Raw genomic sequence first — 23,288 nt, forward strand, 5'->3', positions numbered from 1 at the left:
GCCCACTTTATAGAACAAGAAACTGAAGTCTAGAGAGGTTATATAAATTGCCCAATGTTGCAGCTAATAAGTGATACATTCAAACACAGATTTGCTGACGACACAGTCTGGGCTCTTAAACACAGAGATTATACAGTCTCCTGATGTAGTTGGATAGAAGGTGCTATGGAAGTAGAAATGAGGAGGATCTGATGCAGGGAGTCAAGAGACAGCACTGAGAGGATAAAAAAGGGATTGAGAGTGATATTACTCTGGTCAAGATGGCAATGTAGGTAGACGTGGCTTGCCTCTTCACACAACCACATCAAAATTATAACTAAAATATGGAACGAGCATCACTCAGGAGCATCAGAAATCAAGCCGAATGGAAGTCTGACAACTATGGAATTGAAGAAACTGCATCCATTCAGGCTGCTAGGAGGAGTGCAGGTACAGAACAGGCTGGCCCCACACCCATGTCGATAAAAATTTAGGAGGGATATCTTGGGAGCGAGGAATTCTAACCCACACCAGGCTCACCAGCCCAGGGTTCCAGTGCCAGGAAATTAAGTCCCCACAACTTCTGGTTGCGAAACCAACAGGGATTCAGTTGGTGGAGGAGGCTGCTGGAGCCCTAAGCACTTCCTCTTGGGGAATCCACACACAGACTCACCTACTCAGACTTGCTCCCTCTGAGCTCCAGCACCATGGTGGCAACTTGAAGGGCACCAATGGTATACAGGGAGAGACTGAAATGTATGGCATCAGGGCGAGCAGAGACCATTGTCCCTTTGCTGAGCACCTCCCCACCCAAGACAGTAGGCTAGTGCCATATCTGAGACTCCATCAACCTCGCTAACACCATGTAACTCACCTTGGAGATCCACTGAGGCTCTTTACCACCCAATTTACAGGACCACCCAAGCTGCTTTTCCACAAGAATGACTTGTCTTGGCTCCTAAATCCTATCAAACAAGAGACAACTGGCTTCATTGAGCCCTAGCAAAAGCCAGATTGGAGTCACAACTTGGCTTCACCTGGGAATCTCCAAGCCCAGCACAAGTTGCAGCCATCTCAGGTTACTCTACAGCTCAGGCAGGGTGCCCCAGAAAATACCAGTAGGGGCTGACCTTGTCCTGCAGCACCCAGTAGACAGCTATAGACCACGATGGAGCACCACCAACCTGCCTCTGCATGGTTGATCCTCAATGGAGGGCAGACATTGGTGGTCAGTGATAATAGCCAGTCCTTGCAGCTGACTGGCCTGGCTAAATCCCTTCCATTGATCTTCCTATAGCAATCAAGGCTCAACTACGACAGGAGGGTGTACTCACCCCTCACAAAGGGTGCACCTCGAGTACCCAGCTTAGGTGATAGGGGAGGCTGTGCCACTGGACCCTACAGGACACCTACTACATTAGGCTACACTACCAAGACATGGAGTCAAAGCAGCTCTACCTAATACATAGAAACAAACACAGGGAAGCGGCCAAAATGAGGAGACAAACAAACCTGGATCAAATGAAAAAACAGATCAAAACTCCAGGAAAAGAACAAAATGGAGCAATCTATCAAATGCAGAGTTCAAAACACTGGTTATAAGGATGCCCGAGGAACTTTGTAAGGACCTCAGCAGCATAAAAAACATCCAGTAAGAAATGAAGGATACACCAACTGAAATAAAGAACAATTCACAAGGAAACAACAGTAGAGTGGATGAAGCTGAGAATCAAATCAATGACTGAAAACATAAGGAAGGAAAAAACAATCAGAACAAGAAGAAAAGAGAATCCAAAAAAATGAAATAGTGCAAGGAGCCTCTGAGACAACTTCAAGTCTTCCTACATTCACATCATAGGGGTGCCAGAAGGAGAAAAGAAAGAACAAGAAATTGGAAATCCATTTGAAAAAATAATGAAAGAAAACCTCCCTAACTTGGTATAAGAAATAGACATACAAGTCCAAGAAGCACAGAGAGTCCCAAACAAGATGGATGCAAAGACGCCCACACCAAGACACATCATAATTAAAATGCCAAAGGTAAAGATGAACAGAGAATTTTAAAAGTTGCAAGAGAAAGCAGTTAGTTACCTACAGGGGAGTTCCTATGAGACTGTCAGCTGATTTATCAGAAGAAACTTTGCAGTCTAGAAGGGATTGGCAAGAAATATTCAAAGTCAATAAAAGCAGGGATCTGCAGCAAAGATTGCTCTACCCAGCAAAGCTATCATTTAGAATTGAACGGCAGATAAAGAGCTTCCCAGACAAGAAAAAACTAAAGGAGTTCATCATCACCAAACCATTATTATTCAAAATGTTAAAGGGACTTATTTAAGAAAAAGAAGTAGATCAAAACTATGAACAAAAATCAAGAAAATAGGAGAGAGAAGATGGCGGCAAGATAGGTGGGAGTGGAGTTAACTCCCCTCTGCACCTGGGTGAAACACCTACCCACTCTACTGAAAAACAAAGCGAACAGACAAAAGCAGCCCAGCATTTATGAAGATAGGAGAACAAAAAGTACAGAGGACACTGAGAAAACAGGAGGTAAGGGGATTGCTTGAGGACAAAAAGGTCCCTGGGACCAACGCTGGGACCAACACAGCTGCAGCCCCAGGCCTGCCCCTTCTGGGCCTGCCACAGGACTCCTGGGAGAGAGCCGGGTTAATGGCCCCCTCCACTGCCAAACAAGGCCTGAGCAACACTGTGAGAGACCTGGTTGCCTAAAGTCGCAGGGAGGGGAATAAGGACGAAGTGGAAAACCCAGGGAGACTGCAGACGCTGGCCGAGGAGAGTTGAAAGTTGGGCCACGTGCGATCCTGACCCGGACAGCCCCAGAGGTGGACTGTGTGAGAGGTCAGGCCCTTCCTTGTACGGAGGGAGCCACAGGATCGAGCAGGAGGATTTTTCCCAAAAAGAAAAAGACCCTCTGGGCCACTTTGGGGAATTCCCCTGCAGCAACAGCTCCAGTCTCCTCTCCATCCCACCACCCATCGGGGGGACTGTGCGCACCTCATCTTGCAGGGAGCTGAGACTACAGGCACCACCTGGAAGAGGGTGCCCATCCACGGGGGAGTGCACGCACCTCATTTCAGAGGGCGCTAAGACTACAGGCACCACCCGGGGCAAGGTGCCCAGCAACCGGGAGTGTGTCCAGCTACCTGGGAGTGCCCGCACCTCATCTCAGAGGGAGCTGAGACCACAGGAACCAGGGAGAGTGCGAATCAAGGAAGGCTCTGCATGCACAGCCATAGCCCGGAGAAGGCCTACCATAAAAAAAGAGTGGGTAGAAGCTGGGAACACCAGGATTCCTCCTGGTAGAGGAAACCCACCAACAAAGGAATCACCAACAGATAACAACAGAAGAAGGTGAAGGAGGGAGTGGAAGTCACACTAACTCAACCCAGGACCTATCTGGAGATAAAACTAAATGGTGAGAACAAACAACTGAACAAGAGCAAGAGAAAAGCCTCAAAATCTTGTACACATGGAAGAACCAGCTCCAACACAACCTGCCCACACCTGCACAACAGAAGACAAGAGGTGGGGGACAGACTGACCTTCAGATAACCAGCTGGTGGGAAAGACCCACCAAAGAAAGACCCAACAAGAACCAAAAACCAAAGACATACACAGAGCCAACACAAACCACAGCCCAAGATCAGTAAGATCAGGAGATCAAGGAGACTGTACCCAAAATCTCACAGGTATTCTACCACAGAAGTTTACACCAAAAACTCAGGGGGTCAGAACAGAGCAACTTAAGAAGCAGAGGCTAACAGGAAGAATCTCACAAACAATGAGAAGACAAAGAAACAATCCCCAAATGAAAGGAAAGGGGGAAGTCTCAGAAACAATGCTAAATGAAAAAGATGCAAGTCAACTATGAGATTCTGAGTTCAAGGAATTGGTTATGAGGAAGCTTAATGAGCTCACACAGAATTACCAAAAACTACAGGGAAACTACAATGAACTCACTGCAAACTATATCAACATGAAAAAGGAAATAGAAACTATCAACAAAGGCCAAGAGGAAATGAAGAATACAATTTCTGAACTGAAGAACACAGTAGAAGGAATCAAGAGCAGGTTTGATGAAGCAGAGGACTGGATCAGTGAACTGGAGGACAAGGTAGAAAAAAACACCCAGAATGAGCAAGAAAAGGAAAAGACGTTCAGAAAGAATGAAGAGGGGTTAAGAGAAATGCAAGACAACATGAAATGTAATAATATCTGTTTAATAAGGACACCAGAAGGAGAAGACGAAGAGCAAGGGATAGAAAACCTGTTTGAAAAAGTAATGATGGAAAATTTCCCTAATCTGAGGAGAGAAAAAGTCACCCAAATCCAGGAAACACAGAGAGTCCCAAGCAAGAGGAACCCAAAGAGGCCCACTGCAAGACACATCATAATTAAAATGGCAAAATTCCAAGACAAAGAAAGAATCTTAAAGGCAGCAAGGGGAAAAAAGGAAGTAACATACAAGGGAGCCCTGATAAGGTTAGCAACTGACTTCTCAATGGAAACACTCCAAGCCAGAAGAGAATGGCAAAAAATATTCCAAATATTGAGAACCAAAGGACTGCAACCAAGACTACTTTACCCAGCAAAGCTCTCAATCAAGATAGAAGGCCAAATAAAGAGTTTCCCAGACAAAAGAAGTCTAAAAGAATATACCTCCACCAAACCAGCTCTGCAAGAGATGCTAAAGGGGCTGCTGTAAGGAAAAGAAGGAAAAGAGAGAAAGAGGGAAGAACACAGGTACAAAGAATCGGTAATGAATAAATACCTATCAATAATAACCTTAAATGTAAATGGATTAAATGTTCCAATCAAAAGACATAGAATAGCTGAATGGATAAGAAAAGCATGACCCACACATATGCTGCCTACAAGAGACCCACCTCAGGACAGAAGACCTATGCAGACTGAAAGTGAAGGGCTGGAAACAAATTTTCCAAGCAAATGGACAGGGGAAAAAAGCAGGTGTACCAATACTCATATCAGACAAAATAGACTTCCAAAGAAGGGCCATAAGGAGAGACCCAGAAGGTCACTTCATAATACTCAAAGGAAGAATCCACCAAGAAGACATAAACATTGTAAATATATATGCACCCAACATAGGAGCACCCAAATACATAAAGAAAATCTTGGAGGACTTCAAGAAAGATATTGACAGCAACACAATTATAGTAGGGGATTTTAATCCCCCACTGTAAAAAAAAAAGATGGACAGATCTTCTAAACAAAATATCAACAAAGATATTGCAGCATTGAACAAGGCCTTGGATGAAATGGACTTAACTGATATATAGAGAGACTTTCATCCCGAAGAAGCAAAATACACATTCTTTTCAAGTGTACATGGAACTTTTTCAAAGATAGACCACATGATAGGACACAAAACAATCCTCAACAAATTCAAGAAAATTGAAATCATATCAAGCATTTTCTCTGACCATAAGGGACTGAAACTAGAAACAAATCTCAAGGAAAATACCCAAAACACTCAAAAACATGGAGATTGAATAGCATGCTATTAAACAATGAATGGGTGAAAAATGAGATCAGAGAAGAAATCAAAAAGTTTCTGGAAACAAACAAAAATGAACTCACAACAATCCAAAACCTATGGGACACAGCAAAGGCAGTTCTGAGAAGGAAGTTTATAGTGATACAGGCCTACCTAAAAAGAATAGAAACAGCTCAAACAAACAACCTAACCCTACACCTACAAGAACTCGAGGAACAACAACAAAGACAACCCAGAGCAAGTAGAAGGAAGGAAATAACCAAGATCAGAGCAGAATTAAATGACATAGAGACTAAAAGCACAATTGTAAGGATCAAGGAATCTAGGAGCTGGTTCTTTGAAAAGATAAACAAAATCAACAAGCCCTTAAGCAGACTCATCAAGAAGAAAAGAAGAGAGGACCCAAATAAACACAATCAGAAATGAAAGAGGAGAGACTACAATGGATACCACCAAGATACAAAGGATTGTAAGAAATTACTATGAAGAACTGTATGCCAGAAAATTTGAAAACCTAGATGAAATGGACAAATTTCTAGAAAAATATAACCTTCCAAAATTCAATGAGGAAGAAGCACAAAGCCTGAACAGACCAGTAACGCCTGATGAAATTGAAACAGTAATCAAAAAGCTTCTGACACACAAAAGCCCTGGACCAGATGGTTTCACAGGAGAACTCTACAGAGCATTTAAGGGGGCGCTAACCCCCATCCTCCACAGATTATTTCAAAAAATTCCAGAAGATGGAAGATTCCCAACCTAGTTTTATGAAGCCAACATCATCCTAATCCCAAAACCAGATAAAGACATAATAAAGAAAGAAAACTTCAGGCCAATATCACTGATGAACATAGATGCTAAAATCCTCAACAAAATATTGGCAAACCACATCCAGCAATACATTAAAAAGATCATACACCATGATCAAGTGGGATTCATCCCAGGGATGCAAGGATGGTACAATATTTGTAAATCAATAAACATAATACACCACATAAACGAAAGCAAAGACAAAAACCACTTGATCATATCAATAGATGTGGAAAAATCATTTGATAAGGTACAGCACCCATTTATGATAAAAACCCTCAACAAAGTGGGAATAGAGGGAGCATTCCTCAACATAATAAAGGCCATATATGAGAGACCTACAGCCAACATCATATTCAATGAACAAAAACTTAGAGCTTTCCCACTAAGATCAGGAACAAGACAAGGATGCCCTCTCTCACCACTCCTATTCAACATAATACTGGAAGTCCTAGCCACAGCAATCAGACAAGAAAAAGCAATAAAAGGCATCCAAATTGGAAAGGAGGAAATGAAACTGTCACTGTTTGCAGATGACATGATAGTGTACATGGAAAATCCTTTAGACTCCACCAAAAAACTACTTGACCTAATAAGTGAATTTGACAAAACAGCTGGACACAAAGTCAATACTAAGATATCAAAGGCATTCCTTTATACCAACATTGAAACTGCTGAAACAGAAATCAGGAAAAAAATCCCATTTGATATAGCAACAAGAAAAATAAAGTTTGATATAGCAACAAGAAAAATAAAGTACCTAGGAATAAACCTAACCAAGGAGGTAAAAGACCTGTACTCAGAAAACTACACAACACTGAGGAAAGAAATTAAGGAAGACACAAACAAATGGAAGCATGTACCATGCTCATGGATTGGAATAATTAACATCATCAAAATGGCCATACTACCCAAGGCAATTTATAGATTCAATGCAATCCCTATTAGAGTACCCATGACATATTTCACAGATACAGAACAAACATTTCAGAAATTTATATGGAACCATAAACGACCCCGAATAGCTGCAGCAATTTTGAGAAAGAAGAACAAAGCAGGAGGGATCACAATACCTGATATCAACCTGTATTACAAGGCCACTGTAATCAAAACAGCCTGGCATAAAAACAGTACTGTTTTATGCCAAACAGTACTGGCATAAAAACAGGCACATAGACCAATGGAACAGAACAGAGAACCCAGAAATATACCCAAGTCTTTATGGTCAATTAATATTTGATAAAGGAGGCAGGAGCATAAAGTGGAGCAAAAACCAGCCTCTTCAACAAATGGTGTTGGGAGATCTGGACAGCTACATGAGAAAAAATGAAACTCGACCACCAACTTACACCATACACAAAAATAAATTCAAGATGGATAAAGACTTAAATATAAGTCATAACACCATAAAAGTCCTAGAGGAAAACATTGGCAGGAAAATCTCAGACATTCCACACAGCAACATCCTCACAGACACATCCCCTAAAGCAAGGGACATAAAGGAAAGAATAAACAAATGGGACCTCATCAAAATAAAAAGCTTCTGCACGGCTAAAGAAAACAGCATTAAAATACAAAGAGAACCAACAGTATGGGAAAACATATTTGCCAATGATACCTCAGACAAGGGCCTGATCTCCAAAATATATAAAGTACCCACACGAGTGCACTTCAGGAAGACAAACAACCCAATTAAAAAATGGGCAAAGGACTTGAACAGACACTTCTCCAAGGAAGACATACAGAGGGCCCAGAGACATATGAAAAGATGCTCAGCATCACTAGCCATCAGAGAGATGCAAATTAAAACCACAATGAGGTACCATCTCACAGCGGTTAGAGTGTCCAACATAAACAAATCAACAAAACAAATGTTGGAGAGGATGCAGAGAAAAGGGAACCCTAGTGCACTGTTGGTGGGAATGCAGACTGGTGAGGCCACTGTGGAAAACAGTATGGAATTTCCTCAGAAAACTAAAAATGGAACTGCCCTTTGACCCAGCAATTCCGCTGCTGGGATTATACCCTAAGAACCCTGAAACACCCATCCAAAAGAACCTATGCACCCCAATGTTCATAGCAGCACAATTTACTTAAGTACTGGAGGCAACTGCCAAGTACTGGAAGCAACCTAAGTGCCCATCAGCAACTGAGTGAATAAAAAAATTATGGTACATTTACACAATGGAATTCTACGCAGCAGAGAGAAAGAAAGAGCTTATACCCTTTGGGACAGCATGGATGGAACTGGAGAGCATTATGCTAAGTGAAATAAGCCAGGCGGTGAGGGACAAATACCATATGATCTCACCTTTAACTGGAACATAATCAACAAAAGAAAAAAGCAAACAAAATATAACCAGAGACATTGAAATTAAGAACATTGTAACAATAGCCACAGGGGAGTGGGGAGGGGATAGTGGGGAGAGGGGTCTATAGGAGCTACTATAAAGGACACAAGGACAAAATCAAGGGGAAGGGTAGAGGTAGGGGAGGGAGGTGGGACTGGCTGGGGTGGGGTGGAGGGAAGGGGAGAAAGTGCTGACAATTGTAACTGAATAAAAATAAATAAATAAATTTTAAAAAATAAATCAAGAAAATAAGTTAACCTCAGAAACTATTTAAATCCATTTTGCCCCATCAAACCTGAAAGCTAGTTACTCAACTTGGATTCTAGGTGCTCTTCTTTCTTTGTGATCACTGATAAAGTGATAGGGTTAGACTTTCTTTGGATATCATAGGATGATAAAAGAATAAAGGAAGATGATATAGTTCAATAGAAACAGAGTGGTCCCCAAGACTTGGCCTCATCTCTGTGAATCTCTCAGAAACACAGGACTATGATTATCTCAATCACCGATTTTACAGGCTGGAAATTTTGCTATGAAAAGCCAGAAATTCACAATCAATGGAACCTGTTATAGTCAAGGTACATATTAGGCAAATATGCAATGGACCCAGGAGATTGGTCATCAGGAAAAGAGGTGCTTTTTTGGAGACATATGCTGAGACTGGAGCAGAAGGAAAAGAAAGGCTTCAAATAAAGAGTCTCACATATCAAAAAAAAAAAAAAAAACCCCAACAAAAAGCCAAAACTATGAACAACAAAATGGCAATATATACATAGCTATGAATAATTGAATGTAAAAGTACAAAATAAACAAGAACAGGGACAGAATCATGGATAAGAAAAAGGTTTTGATGGTTGTCAGATGGGAGGGGGATTTGGGGGAATGGGTGAAGAGGTGAGGGGATTAAGAAGTACAAATGATAGTTACAAAATAGCTATGGGGGTGTAAAGTACAGTAGTAGAAATGGAGTAGCCAAAGAACTTACAGGCATGGCCCATAGACATGAACAATGAGTGGTGTGGGAATGGCCTGAGGGAGTGGGGATGCTGGGTGGCAGAAGACAAAGGGGAAAAATTGGAACAACTGTAATAGCATAATCAATAAAATATGAGTTTATAATGTAAGAAATAAATAAATAAAAACAAAAGCATTGCTAATCATTATAGTCATCATAGTCTGAAGATTTAGGGAAATACACCAAGACAAGAAAGAATGACTTTCTAACCTTTAGGAAGTAAACTCACACAAGTTCTACAACATATAGTTAGTTAGCACTTATCCATAATGAATGAATGAGGAAGAAATGCCTCCTTTCTTCAAACATAGACGCCATAGAACTCCAAAAGGGACAATGACGATGAGGAGAGAAAAGGGCAAGCTTGAAAGAATGAACTGATCTGAGGCTTTAAAACTCAAACTTTCTTACCTTCTAAGACTTGAAAAGGAGGAAGCAATTGCAGATTTTTAAGTAAGATAGCTGGAATTTGAATCCAAGAACAAAAATCTAGTTCTTTTTTTTATTATTGGATTTATTGGGAGGTGATATTTATTAATAAAATTATGTAGGTTTCAGGGATACAGCTCTATAATACGTCATATGTATATTGCATTGTGTGTTCACCAACCCAAGTCAAGTTTCCTTCCATCATCATTTATCACCTCCCTTTCCCTCTGGTAATCATCATACTGTTGTCTGTGAGGCTTTTTTTTTTTTCTTAATCCATTCATCTTTTCACTCAGCCCCCACCCCTCCCCTCTGACAGCTGTCAGTATGTTCTCTATCTGTGAGTCTGTTCTATTTTGTTTATTAGTTTATTTTATTCATTAGATTCCACATATATGAGTAAGTGAAATCATATGGTATTTACCTTTCTCTGACTGGCTTATTTCACTTAGCATAATACTATCCAGGTTCATCCATGCTGTGTAGCAAAAGGTAAGATTTCCTTCTTTTTTACACCCAAGTAGTATTCCATTGTAAAAATGTACCACAGCTTTTTTATCTACTCATCCACTGATGGGCACTTAAGTTGCCTCCAAATCTTGGCTATTGTAAATAATGCTGCAATGAACACATGGGTGCATATATTCTTTCAAATTAACATTTCAGTTTTCTTTGGGTATATTTCCAGAAATGGAATAATTAGGTCATAAGGCAGTTCAATTTTTAATTTTCTGAGGTAGCTCCATACTGTTTTCCACAATGACTGCACCAATCTGCATTCCCACCAACAGTGCATGAGGGTTCCCTTTTCTCCACATCCTTGCCAACACTTATTGTTTGTTGATTTATTGATGATAGCCATTCTGACAGGTGCAAGATGATATCTCATTGTGGTTTTAATTTGCATTTCTCTGATCAAAAACCTACCTATATCTTTAAATTTCATTCTCTCAATCACCCTGTTTTCTGTCTTTTAGTAAAGAAGTTTAGATATTATCTTCCAGAACCCCGAGTCAAAATGTCTAAATACCTCTCATCCACCATCACCTAGAGAAGAGTTTGTTCTCTCCAAAAGCCTAATCCTATGTGAGGGGAAATCAAAGGTACAATTCTTCTACCTTTTCACTAATTAATTTAATAATTACATACTGAGTGCTTACTCTGAGCCAGGCACTGTTCTAGTATTGTATATATATAGCGTGAAAGATGGAGTGGGGAGGTGAATGAATGAATGAATAAAATAAACAGGAAACATATCAGATAGTTATACATGCTGGAGGTAGAAGGAAAGGGGAAAGAAAAAATTGGCAATAGCCTTGAACTTGAAATCAAAATAATTAAGTTTTAGTTTGGCTTTGCCACAGACTAGCACTTGGTCTTTTGGCAAAGCACCTCACTCCCCTGGACTTAGTTGCTTACACACCAAATGAAAGTCATATTAAAACGTAATATATTGAATATATGAGGCCTGTTTGGAAAAATTCCAACCATTGTTAATATAATGAGAATGGTTTGTGCGACATTGATGTAACCTGGCAGCCAAGGAGAGTGGACTGGAATACACATGTATGAACAATGATGACTTCCCTGTAGTACTCAGTGGAATCTGTAGATGCCGTTGAGTGAGCATGTGTACTGTGTGGCTGTGTCATTCAATAACTGAGCAAGTAGAGCAACAAATCTGCATCAAATTTTGCTTTACGTTTAAACATTTTCCTGCAGGAACTATTTGGATGATTCAGAAGTCCACAGCTATGAGCAACTAGTGATTGGCAGCTTCATCACAACAAGGCTCCTGCTCAGACATCACATCTTGTGCAGAGTTTTTTGGCAAAACATCAAAGCACCCAAGTTATGCAGGCCCCTACAGACGAGATTCGGTACCCTGTGACTTCTAGCTTTTCCAAAACTAAAATCACCTTTGAAAGGGAAAAGATTGAAGACTGTTGATGAAATTCAGGAAAATATGACAGGGCAGCTGATGGTGATTGGGAGAACTGTGTGAGGTGCCAAGGTGCCTACTTTGAAGGGGACTGAGGCATCGTTGTCCTTTGTATAATGTTTCTTGTATCTTATATCTTCTTCAATAAATGTGTCTGTTTTTGATATTGCATGGCTGGATACCTTCTAGACAGACCTCGTATATATTTATCCTTGTTCTTCTGTAAAACCTCAGTGAGTGACATAGTAAACAGATTAATAACAACAAAAAAGTCTAAAACCTCAAGGACAAAAATAACAGAAGAAAAGACAACAGAACAAAAGGTGTCCATCAAATTTTGGGAGATAAAAGTAGTGAACAAGTGGTAACTGCATAGAACTGAGGAAACTGAAACCTCAGTGTGGAAAGTCGGAGGCCAAAACAAACCACCAGAGAGAATAAAAGGAACTCAGAGGAAATATAAACTAAGCAGACACCAAATGAAAACTTTAAAAATAATAATTAATATCATCAGAGAGATATTACAATAATGTATTCATGAAACAAGAACAGTATGCTGTTAAAAAATAACCAGAGAGCAACAACAAAACAAAAACCTTTTGGAAATTAGAGTAGGATAGCAAAATTAAAAATTCAACAGAAGTATTGAAAGGTAAAGTTGAGGAAATATACTAAGAAGTAGTAGAGACAGAAAACGGGAAATAAACAACAAGACAATCAGAAGATATATCCAAAAGATCTTACATCAAACTCTTACACCAGGCATTTCAGAACAAAAACAAAGAAATGGAGAAAAGGAATTTCTCAAAGAAAAAAACAAATACAAAAAACCCTAGAATTGAAAAGTAAGAGTATCAGTAATGAAAGAGCCCATGAGAAGCAAAGAAAGAATAATATTATTGTAAAACTTTATAAAATTAAGTATAAAGAAAGGATCTAAGAAGTTTCCAGAGAGGAAAAGCAGGTAGTCTCCACACAAACATTTAAGAATGAACATGGCCCTGGCTGTTGTGGTTTGGTGGATTGAGGGCCAGCCTGCAAATGAAAAGGTTACCAGTTCGATTCCCAGTCAGGGCACATGCCTGGGTTGTGGGCCAGGTCCCCAGCTGGGGGTGTGCAAGAGGCAACCAATCAATGTATCTCTCACCCTTCAATGTTTCTCCCCCTCTCTTTCTCCTTTCTTTCCTTTCTCTCAAAAAATAAATAAACAAAATCTTTTTTAAAAAGGAATGAACATGGCATTGACTTCTCAATCACAACACTGGAATCCTGGAGACAATGCAATAATATCTTCAAAATTCTTATGGAAATTATTTACAAAAATAAAGTACTACAACCAGGCAAACTATTAAGTAAATATGAAGGTAAAATAAAGACATTTTTAGACATGAATATTCTCCAAAAAATTCCTGTCAATGCATCTTTTGGGGGGAAGCTGTTGGAGAATGTGAGCCACCAAATGAAAACGGGTATCAAGAAATAAGGAGATATGGTATGCTAGATGCAGTGATGGGCTCCCTAAATAACTCTCCTGACTTCCCCCTAGTGTGCTTCTCTGGTTGTGCAAAGGCTGGGGAGCTAAAAATTGTTATTTGCCCGATTCTCTTGAATATGCATACACATAAGACTTGAACTCAGAACTGAAATCAGTGGAGAAGGAGTATATAACGTGCATGACGTCTGTTTTTGCCAGCATGGCTATAGCAATTGTGACATGGCTCTGAGAGTGCTGCGGCAGCATCCTGATTTCTGTGCAAAGCTCAGAGGATCTGTTCCTGGAGACAATCGTTGCAGCGAGGCTTCCCGATTCACCAGCATTCTGGTCAGAGCAGAGATGGCAGCACTCCAGTAGCCGGTCTTGTTCTGAGGGTCATCTCTGGAGGCCTAGCCTAGAGCCTTCTCCTCCAGCCCTCTCAGCAATCATCTTCACCACAGTATTCCTGTATGAAATCATTTTCTGCTTTAAATAGCTAGAGTAATTTCTGTTGTCTATTGTGGGGGGGCTCTGACCGCAGGGTCCCCCACCCCCACCCCCAGCTGCCACAGATAAGAATAAGTCTACGAAGACATGATCTGCTTGGGGAGGGAAGGTGGCTAATCTCTCAAAGGAGAAGGGCCAGGAGCTTTTTCTTCAATGGGCTTTTATTGGGTTCAATTCGCACAGGAATACAGGTAAAGCTCATCAATCATTGTCAGGCAGTAAGGATCAAACAATAGATAACATTCAAAGAACTCTGAGGGCTTATTTTGAGTCAGGATCAGATAACTAAAGGGCCATAAAATTTGGGGGAAACAAACTCATTTTGTGCTTGGACCCTTATCATTTAAATTGAGCATATCAGCAAAGTAGGTTTCATGGGATTTTATGCATTCTTCCTTAGGCCTGACAGCCCCAGGGAACCTGCCCTTTCCTGAACTGGGCTGCACCCACCTCTGGGATTGTTTTAGGCTTCAGTCAGGCAGGGGAAGTAAGGCAGCCATTAGGAGACTTCTTGAAGACAGAATGAGGACTCAGGCTATGTCAAAGCCAAGGGGCGAGGGTTCCTCACCCCCTTTATCTATAGCCCCCCAAGTCCTTCCCTGAGGGCCCCTTTGCAACCATTCCTGTCTTAGGTCATCCCTCCTTTGAGGAATCTTACCCATCATTGGCTAACCAGCCAAGCAGGGTGAAGTAAAAGGAGGCAGAGGCCATGCCCCTACAAGGAAGATAAGCTTTGTCTTCTTAGTGGCTTATGGTCCCAAGGTCTCTACTCAGCCTTAGCCATGGGGGGTTGCAGCTTCTGAAACTAGGCAGGGCAGTTCCCAACAGTCTATCTGTACCCAAAAGGATTGTAGGCAACAGACATTCAGGGAAGGATCTGGGATTATGTGACATGGATACATCTGAAAGGAGTGGGGAACTGTTACAATTAGAAAATGGGATAGTGATAGTCCATGCCACCCGACGGCACGTTACATAACTTATGTCACAATGATGTGCCTTTTTTACTCACAGCTTTGATGGAATGAGTAGCCAAAGCTCCTCATAATACATAATACAGTGTGATGTGCACAAAAAAATATAAGGACTGAGAGTTTCAGGTTATTTTTTGACTCCCTGGGTTCCTTTAAATACACTCTATTGCCCTTCACCTCCAGGTAAAAACTGAAGCCATGGACTTTTCAGGCCATCCTTGTAGTACTCCAAGTCACACAACACACACTAATTCAACAACAAAAGTCTCCTATGCCATGATTCAGTTGTGGCTTCTCCCCTGCTCCCCGCACCACACATACGTGCTCTGGCCTATTGTGTGAGGAGGCTGCAATCAGGGAAGAGGAGGAAAGCAGCTTCTGCCCCCTAGTGCTGTTGCTTCTCCTCCCACATCTTGCCAATCCTGGGTTTTGGCTACTCTAGGGTGTGAGCGCATGAAAAGGGAAGAGGAAAGGGAAGCAGAAAACCTTCATACCTAACTGGCACTGTTGTGGTGATATGGCAAAACATTTCCTTCCTTTTTATAGAAAACACTTCCTCATCTTTTTCCCAAATCAAGAAGAGAAATGCAGGTTAGTCCCAACATATCAGCAACCTCTCCTTTGCTCTTGCATTGGAGCAGAGAGCCAGCAAGCCTCTCACTCTAGATTTCTCAAGGGGAGCCCAAACTGGGGGGGTAAGTGTTGAGCTCAGTAAGTGGTCTTGTTGAGGCCCTTTCCCTGCACTTGAGAGCAGCGGTAGGCATCCCTTGCGAGGGGACTAGGAACACGCAGAGCACTACCAGGTCTCTCTAAAACTCCCCTCTGATTACTAAAAACCTGTGACTTTTCATATTCTCCTTACAGCTGATTTTTTAATATTCTCTATATACGGAGGGGTTTATGAATGAATGACCAGTTTAGGGGTGTCTTCTTTGAAAATTTTAATCTTGGTCTGAACACTTACTTTGGAATATGGTCTCTGTTGTACAAGAGATCCTGTTGAAAGTGGCATTATATCTTGTTACATTTTGGCACAAATTTAAATTTAAATGATGGGCTTTCACTACACTAGATAATTTTTAGGGTCTCTTCCAGCTCTAAAAACTGTATGTGTTCAGGTGGGGGAAGGTGTATATGAATAGAAGAGGAGGAAAGGGGCTGTAAATGTGTGGGGGGTGATGTGATCAGGGAAGAGGATAGCAACCAGCCACCCTGCACATCCTGTTGACTGTCCCTGAAAGCCCCCAAGGATGAGGCCAAAAAGATGCCCATATAAGATTTAAAATGACTGGCCATCCACTGTCATTCAAATGTACATTAAGAAGGTGGTTGGGGGGTGGAATAAGCTTTTGTCTTCTTCATTTTGAGATCTTTAGGCTGTTAGATAAATGCAGTTCAATATATTTAACACTAGGAAGGAACACAATAGTGACTCTTTTATAATATACCAGGTCTCTATATTTTTAATAAAAATAAATGGGTACTCTTTTACAGTAGCTCCATGAATGCATTATTGAAGAATGCAGGCTATATTCAGGTTGCCTATTCCTAATGAAATGTTGCTTGGTAGAAAATGTAGTAAAAGCTAAATCATTTCTTAAGGAATCATCAGAGCCCAAGCATTTAGCTCTGATGAGGTGAATAGGTCCTGAACACTCTTTGGTAGACTTCCAATCAGAAATAACTGGCATCTGAGAAGGCTTAGAATTGGGAGGGAGCCAATTCTTTCTCTTTCCTCTTCCTCAATAATATTGATTTTGGAACATATTTGTAAAGCAAAATTTTCTAAATGGTTTAGGATACTAGAAGAAAATTTTGCATCTACTTTCACAGTTCAGAAATTCCAACAAAACTGCTTTCTTAACAATCTTGAAATTCATTGTGATGATTCATACACCCTGACTGTTGATTCATTTAATTTCCGGTGATGGGAAAAGTGAGGTAAGGAAAAACTAGAGTGATCAATCATCAAGTTAGTCAACTTGGTAGGTAAAAACATTATATCATTGATTTAATTTACATCTTTTTTGAAATCTAGTAAGGTTAGGCATTTTTTCAGAGCTTAATGGCCATTGTATTTCTTCATCTGTGAATAGCCTCTTCATAGTTAGAGTGGTCTTTTAATGAATCAGATAACAATTTCCAGTGGGGTAAAGACAAACTGGTCCCTCTCCTATTAACTTTCCTCCTTAATGATAGTGCTCTCGGATGAGTAGATTACAGGCATCTAGCCATAAATAAAACAAATAAAACAAAACAAAATACCAGCCTTTATCTCAAATGTAAATTACTTTTAGTTTTTTTAGTATTTAGTATTTTAGTATGACTGATCTTCTATTTTCAGACAAGAAATGCTTCTGGAGAGTCAACTGTTCCAAAAGTAAATTCTTACCCTTGAAAGACAGATGTCAATGTTTAACTTACTTGTATCATAAACGAATACAAGTTACCGTATTTTTTGGACCATAAGACTCACCAGCCCATAAGATGCGCCTAGGTTTTAGAGGAGGAAAACAGGGGGAGAAAACCCACTCCACCCCCCCCACCCCACCCCAGCGAGCCAGGTACGCTACATTTGGACTATAAGACGCACCCCCACTTTCCCCCCAAATTTGGGGGGGTGCATCTCATAGTCCAAAAAATACAGTAACTCATTCAGTTACCTACATGTATTTTCACTTTGATAGTTGAGATAGATATTAGTTTCATCTAATTTAAAAATTTTCCAGGTTAAGTTACTACAGTCATTCTCTATTTTATTGAACAAACTAGTTCCTGAGGAAAATCTAGTCCCCACTCAGGAGTAGTCTCTTGGCCTGCTCCATACTTTATAAGGCTTTTCTGCCTTCAAAAGACTGTCAGTTCTGTTTCCAGCCCAGCTGACTATTAAGATTTATGGCTTTACCTTTAACTACATTCCAGGTACTGGCAATGAGAATAACATTAAATTCACAATACCTGTCCAAATGAGACAAATAATATTTTATGGAAAATTGACCGAATGATCTATTTTTTCTAGTTTATGCTCAGGTCTATTATTAGGAAAGACCAAACCAGAAGGGAGATGGACCTCAGCCTCTCATCATCTGTTCTTGCTGAGTTAAGCTCAGACATTGATGCCATTGGCCTACACCAAGGAGCTTTTATGTGAAATATTCAAATTCACTGGCCTCTCACTTTCCTGACCGCCTCATCTCCACGGACATTTTTTATCTGCACTACCTGAGGTACACCCACCCTTTCCAGAGTCACGTTCTGGATGTCATCGCCAGAAACTGTACCACTTCCAAAATGACAAATCTAACATCTCAACCTCTTTGCTGTCCACCCAGCTCCTTTCCTCAGGTAGCACACTGCCACGCTCTTCACCTCACTCAGAGCAGCTGTCCATCGACACCACCAAGACCAGCACCACCACTTGTGACCTACAAAGGTTTTTCTGTCATTACTTTCTTTCTTATCCACCTTAGGTACCGTGGCCAAAATTTATAGTCACAACCTCAGAGATATTGCTGGTTCGATTCCAGACCGCCACAATAAAACAAATATTGTAACAAAGCCGATATTATCATAAAGCAAGTCCTGTGAAATTTTTGGTTTTCTAGTACATATAAAAGTTATGTTTACAAGTGTAGCCCATTAAGTATGAAATAGCATGTCTTAAAAAACAACGTAGCTACCTTATTTAAGAATACTTTGTTGCTAAAAAAAATGCTAACCAGAGCCTTTAGTAAGTTATAATCTTTTGGCTGGTGAAGTCTTGCCTCAGTGTTGATGGCTGTTGATGAGTGTGGTGGTTGCTGAAGGTTAGGGCAGCTGTGACAGTTTCTTAAAATGAGACAACAATGAAGTTTGAACACCCAGATGCCATTGTAGGGTTATTAATTGGCCTAATTTCAATATTGTGTCTCAGGGAATCAGGAGGCCTGAGGAGAGGAGCGAGGGGGAGTGGCTGGTTGGCGGAGCAGTCAGAACACACACAACGTTTATTGATGATGTTCACCGTCTTACATAGCCATTGTTTGTGGTGCCTGCCCCAAACAATTGCAATAATACCATCCAGATCACAATAGCAAATACAGTAACAATGAAAAGTTTGAAATATTGCAAGAATTATCAAAACGTGACACACAGAGGCACGAACTAAGCAAATGCTTTCTGGGAAAACAGCACCAATAGACTTGCTTGATGCAAGGTTGCCACAAACCTTCAATCTATGAAAATACAATGTGTACTAAGCACAATAAAGGGAAGCACCATAAAACAAGCTATGCCTATAATTTAAAAATGCAAGGGTATGTCTTGCTTTAGCTGTAGTTTGATGTTGGGCATCAGACAATATCAAGAGAACTTAGTCTCTTTTCTAGGTTTAAGAGTCTCTTCTTCCTCTAGATTGGCTCTACCTGTAGGCTGGCTCAGTCTTCACGATGGCAAGGAGGCTGCGATCAGCCTCAAAATTTCAAATCCAACTAAATGACCTATTTCCTTTTTTAATAGCTTTCACTAAAATTCTGGGATTCACTAGGAATCACTCACCAGTGGGTGCACACTTCATCCTTCCCTCTTCTGGCTTGCTAGAATGTGGATATAATGGCTGGTGCTCACACAGCCATTTTGGAGGTAAAAGCCGTGTGGAGAGCATGGCCAAGTAGCACAGACAAAGCCTGGGTCCCTACCTTGGAAAAGCTGCTCTATTAGTCCTGGACACCGCTTTATACTTCTTTTACATGAAAGGGAAGTAGACCTTCACCTTGTTTAAACCATTATTATTTCATTATTTTTCTTTTTTTTTTCACTCACAGTGTAATCTAATCCTCAACCATTCAAAGTGTTAAGATAGACCATGGCATTTCAGGAGCCATGGAGAGTATAACAACATAAGGGCAAATTGAAGTAGGAGAAGGAAAGGAAGCGGTGACTAAAGAACATCTTTTATGCCATCCTAATTAACTTAAATTGTATCCTTTAAGCAGTATGTGTGTGTACCTACAGGGGAATTTGAGAAATAGTTTGAGCCAGGCATAATGTGATTGGATTATTGTATATGTTAGAAAGATTCTTCAAGTTAAATAATCAATATTTTGGAGGTAGGCAAGATGAGAGGAATTGAGCTTGTATTGGGTTGGCCAAAAAGTCTGTTTAGGTTTTTTTATAAAATAAGTGACACATTTTTTCATTTTTACTAATAACTTTATTGATTTGGATATTTTGAGCATGTCAGCTATCTCTTGCTTTTGGCTTCTATTGGGTAGAGGCCAGGGATGCTGCTAAACATCTTCCAATGCATAAGACAGCCCCACAGCAAAGAATTATTTGGCCAAAATGTCAACAGTACCAAGAAACTCTGCAAACCACTTTTGACATGTTAGATCAGTCAGAGCACCTTCTCCATACACTGCACAAATCCTTTTTTGCCTTTCAGTTGTGTTTTTATCTTTCTTGAAATAATAATGCATAATACACCCAAAATGTTGTGTATTTTCTTCCATCTTCAATATTAAAATAGCTGCACAAAAATTCACTAATTCTGGTAAGTTTTTTTTAATGCACACTGATATGACAGCTGTCATAATACAATACAACAAAATTGTTTCAAATGAAGTTAAAGGCAACTAAGCACTACTAGAACCGTCCTATGGAAAAAACCTAACAAACTTTGTTGGCCAACCCAGCAGCAACTCTGGCAAGGAATAAGGATCAAAATCAGAGCAAACAGTGTTGGGGAAGGAAACAAAGAGACAGATTTAAAAATTTATATATAAAAGTGGGTTGGCATTTGGTCAACCTGAACAACTTCTGAAGCGCTAGAGGCAAACAGGCACAATTAACAAGAGTACAACTGGCTGATGTAAGGAGTCCGAAGGGGCATTCCAGAGAGATGACGTGAAAAATTGCAGCTACCAATACTGCAGATTTTTTATTTACCCCTTGTGACTATACTTATAAAAGTCCTGAGATTCACATGCATATTGTGTTTGAATTAATGTGCATAATTTATTTGAGTGTTTTTCAGCAGGCAAGATATCTTCAAACTACTGCCTTAGGCATGCAAATGAGTTGTAACTTTATTCTCCTACAACTCAATGTAGTCTTTATTCTTAGCCTCTATTCCAATGAATGACCTAATACAGTTATTTAGGATATTTTTCCCCAGACATTGTAAGTTTAAACTCTTCTCAGTTCAGGATATTTTCTCCTTCCCCATATTTGTTCAGATCATTTAAACTCCTGAATGTTTATATGAGTTCATTGTATTAGAGGCAGGGTGTAGAATCGGACATTGGTTCAATTGAGAGATGACAAAGGCTTTCACTAACGCAATGGCTGTAAAGACTTATCTTTTAAGTACAGAGGAGTATCTAGAGGAAAGTCCACCATCAGATGCCCCTCACTACAAATATAACAAAATTAAAATAATGCCCACACAAGTTAAAAAATTATTATTACATTTTTATAGTGTAAGATGACCTCTAATTCACTTGGATGGTCTGTCCTCTTCAGGAAAACATTGTAAAGACACAAATCACAATTTTTTTTAGAATATTGAGAGTGGAATGAACATTCATTCCAAGCTGACTCCTAATTTTATGCAGTTATTTCCATCCACACTATTCATAAACTCTGGGAAACTCTGTATTCTCAAACAGTCCCATTAGATAGTTAAACAAGAGTAAATGAAGCTAGTTAACCAGCTGAAATCAGAAGTTTGGTTCTAGTTTAATCTGTCTCTGATTGTGAGGGTCAGGATATGTAGGGTACTGAGGATCTTAATTGTGTCATATGGACCCCACAATAGTTTATCTCATGAATCCCTGGTGGAACCACTAGAAAAATATCCAATTTTCACATCGAATTTAATTTATTATCAAGTTAATCTTTGGTAGCAAAAATTATGAAACACTCAATTTATAAATACAAAATTATAACTGATAAATCCTTGTCTCTACTCTCCATGCCTAGAAATTTTTTCTTCATACAAAGTCTAAAAGAATGGTACTTCCATTTACTAGCTGATGAAGACCAACAGAGAAGCAGATTCTTTTTGTTGTCTTCTCATATGTGTATCATAACCTCATAGCGAGTATGTAAAGTGCTTCTTAGTGTTTCATACAGTAAACACAAAGAGCACATGGAGGATTTCTGAGCATTTTAAGAGACTCCCAAAGCTGGAAGATACACTGAGGTCATCTAGCTCACTGGCTCTTGAAATTTTTTACTTTGATCCAAAAGAAATAAATTTTACATCTTGACTCAGAGCACATGCATGCACACACACACACTTTCACTCACACTTATGCATATATCATTGAAACACAAGTTTTATGAAACAAACATCCCTATTATATATGATGTACTCTGGTGTTTTGTTTTGCCTTAAAGCTTGGTAGTTACCCACCAAATTGATTTTACTACCCCCAGTTTTAAAAACATGGATACAGCTCAACCTTTTTATTGTCTAAGTGAGGAAACAGAAACTCAGAGTAGGTGATTTATATAAAAAGTCCCCAAATTTGTTCTGTGCCTTGAAAGATGAATAGAAACTTGCTGACCAGATAAAGGGGTATAAGGAGAGGAGACAATAGCTTTGGGAGGAAAAAAACTAAAACACGAATAGCACGTCATGTAGAAGAATCACTGCTCAGATCACAGATGCCACATTATGATTGGTCATATGTAACATAATTAGGTATTTAGAATTTATCCTAGGGTGAATGACTCATCAAAGGTGTTTAATAAATTAATTCTGGGAACAATGTAGATACTACATGGCAAGGTATTGTGGGTTGAATTGTATCCTGCAAAAAAATATGTTGAAGTCCTACCTCCAGTACTTCAGAATGTGCCTTATTTCGAGATAGTCTTTGCAGATAGATGCTCAAGGTAAGATGAAGTCATCAGGGTGGGTCCTAATCCAATATAACTCGTGTCCTTATAAAAAAGAGAAAATCTGGACACAGACATGCACAGAGGGAAGACTATGTGAAGAGACACAAAAAATGCCATGTGAAGGTGAAAGACTGGAGTGATACATCTACACTCCAAGGAATGCCAAAGATTGCCAACAAACCACCAGAAGCTAGGGAAGAAGCATGGAACATTCTCTCTTATAACCTTCAGAAGGAACCAACCCTGCTGACAACTTGATTTTGGACTTCTAGCCTCCCATACTGTGATATAGTAAGCTTCTGTTACAGTGGGCCCAAGGTATCTGCAAGGGATTGGTTCCGTGAGCCCCTCAATACCAAAATTCAAGGATGCCCAACTCCTTAT

The 23,288-nt window shown here is 40.0% G+C and overlaps 1 long non-coding RNA gene across 1 annotated transcript in view; it reads left to right on the top strand.

Annotated features, from left to right (window-relative positions):
* LOC128781093 (uncharacterized) overlaps positions 1–12,231 on the top strand; it is a 34,628-nt gene extending 22,397 nt beyond the window's left edge. Inside the window, exons 2-3 of the long non-coding RNA XR_008426994.2 lie at positions 11,098–11,223; positions 11,843–12,231. This is a non-coding gene — a long non-coding RNA (uncharacterized lncRNA). The remainder of the gene's footprint in view (positions 1–11,097; positions 11,224–11,842) is intronic.
* Positions 12,232–23,288: the final 11,057 nt, after the last annotated feature.

The sequence above is a fragment of the Desmodus rotundus genome, chromosome 5, assembly GCF_022682495.2.
Source record: "Desmodus rotundus isolate HL8 chromosome 5, HLdesRot8A.1, whole genome shotgun sequence".
Taxonomy (NCBI): Eukaryota; Metazoa; Chordata; class Mammalia; order Chiroptera; family Phyllostomidae; genus Desmodus; species Desmodus rotundus.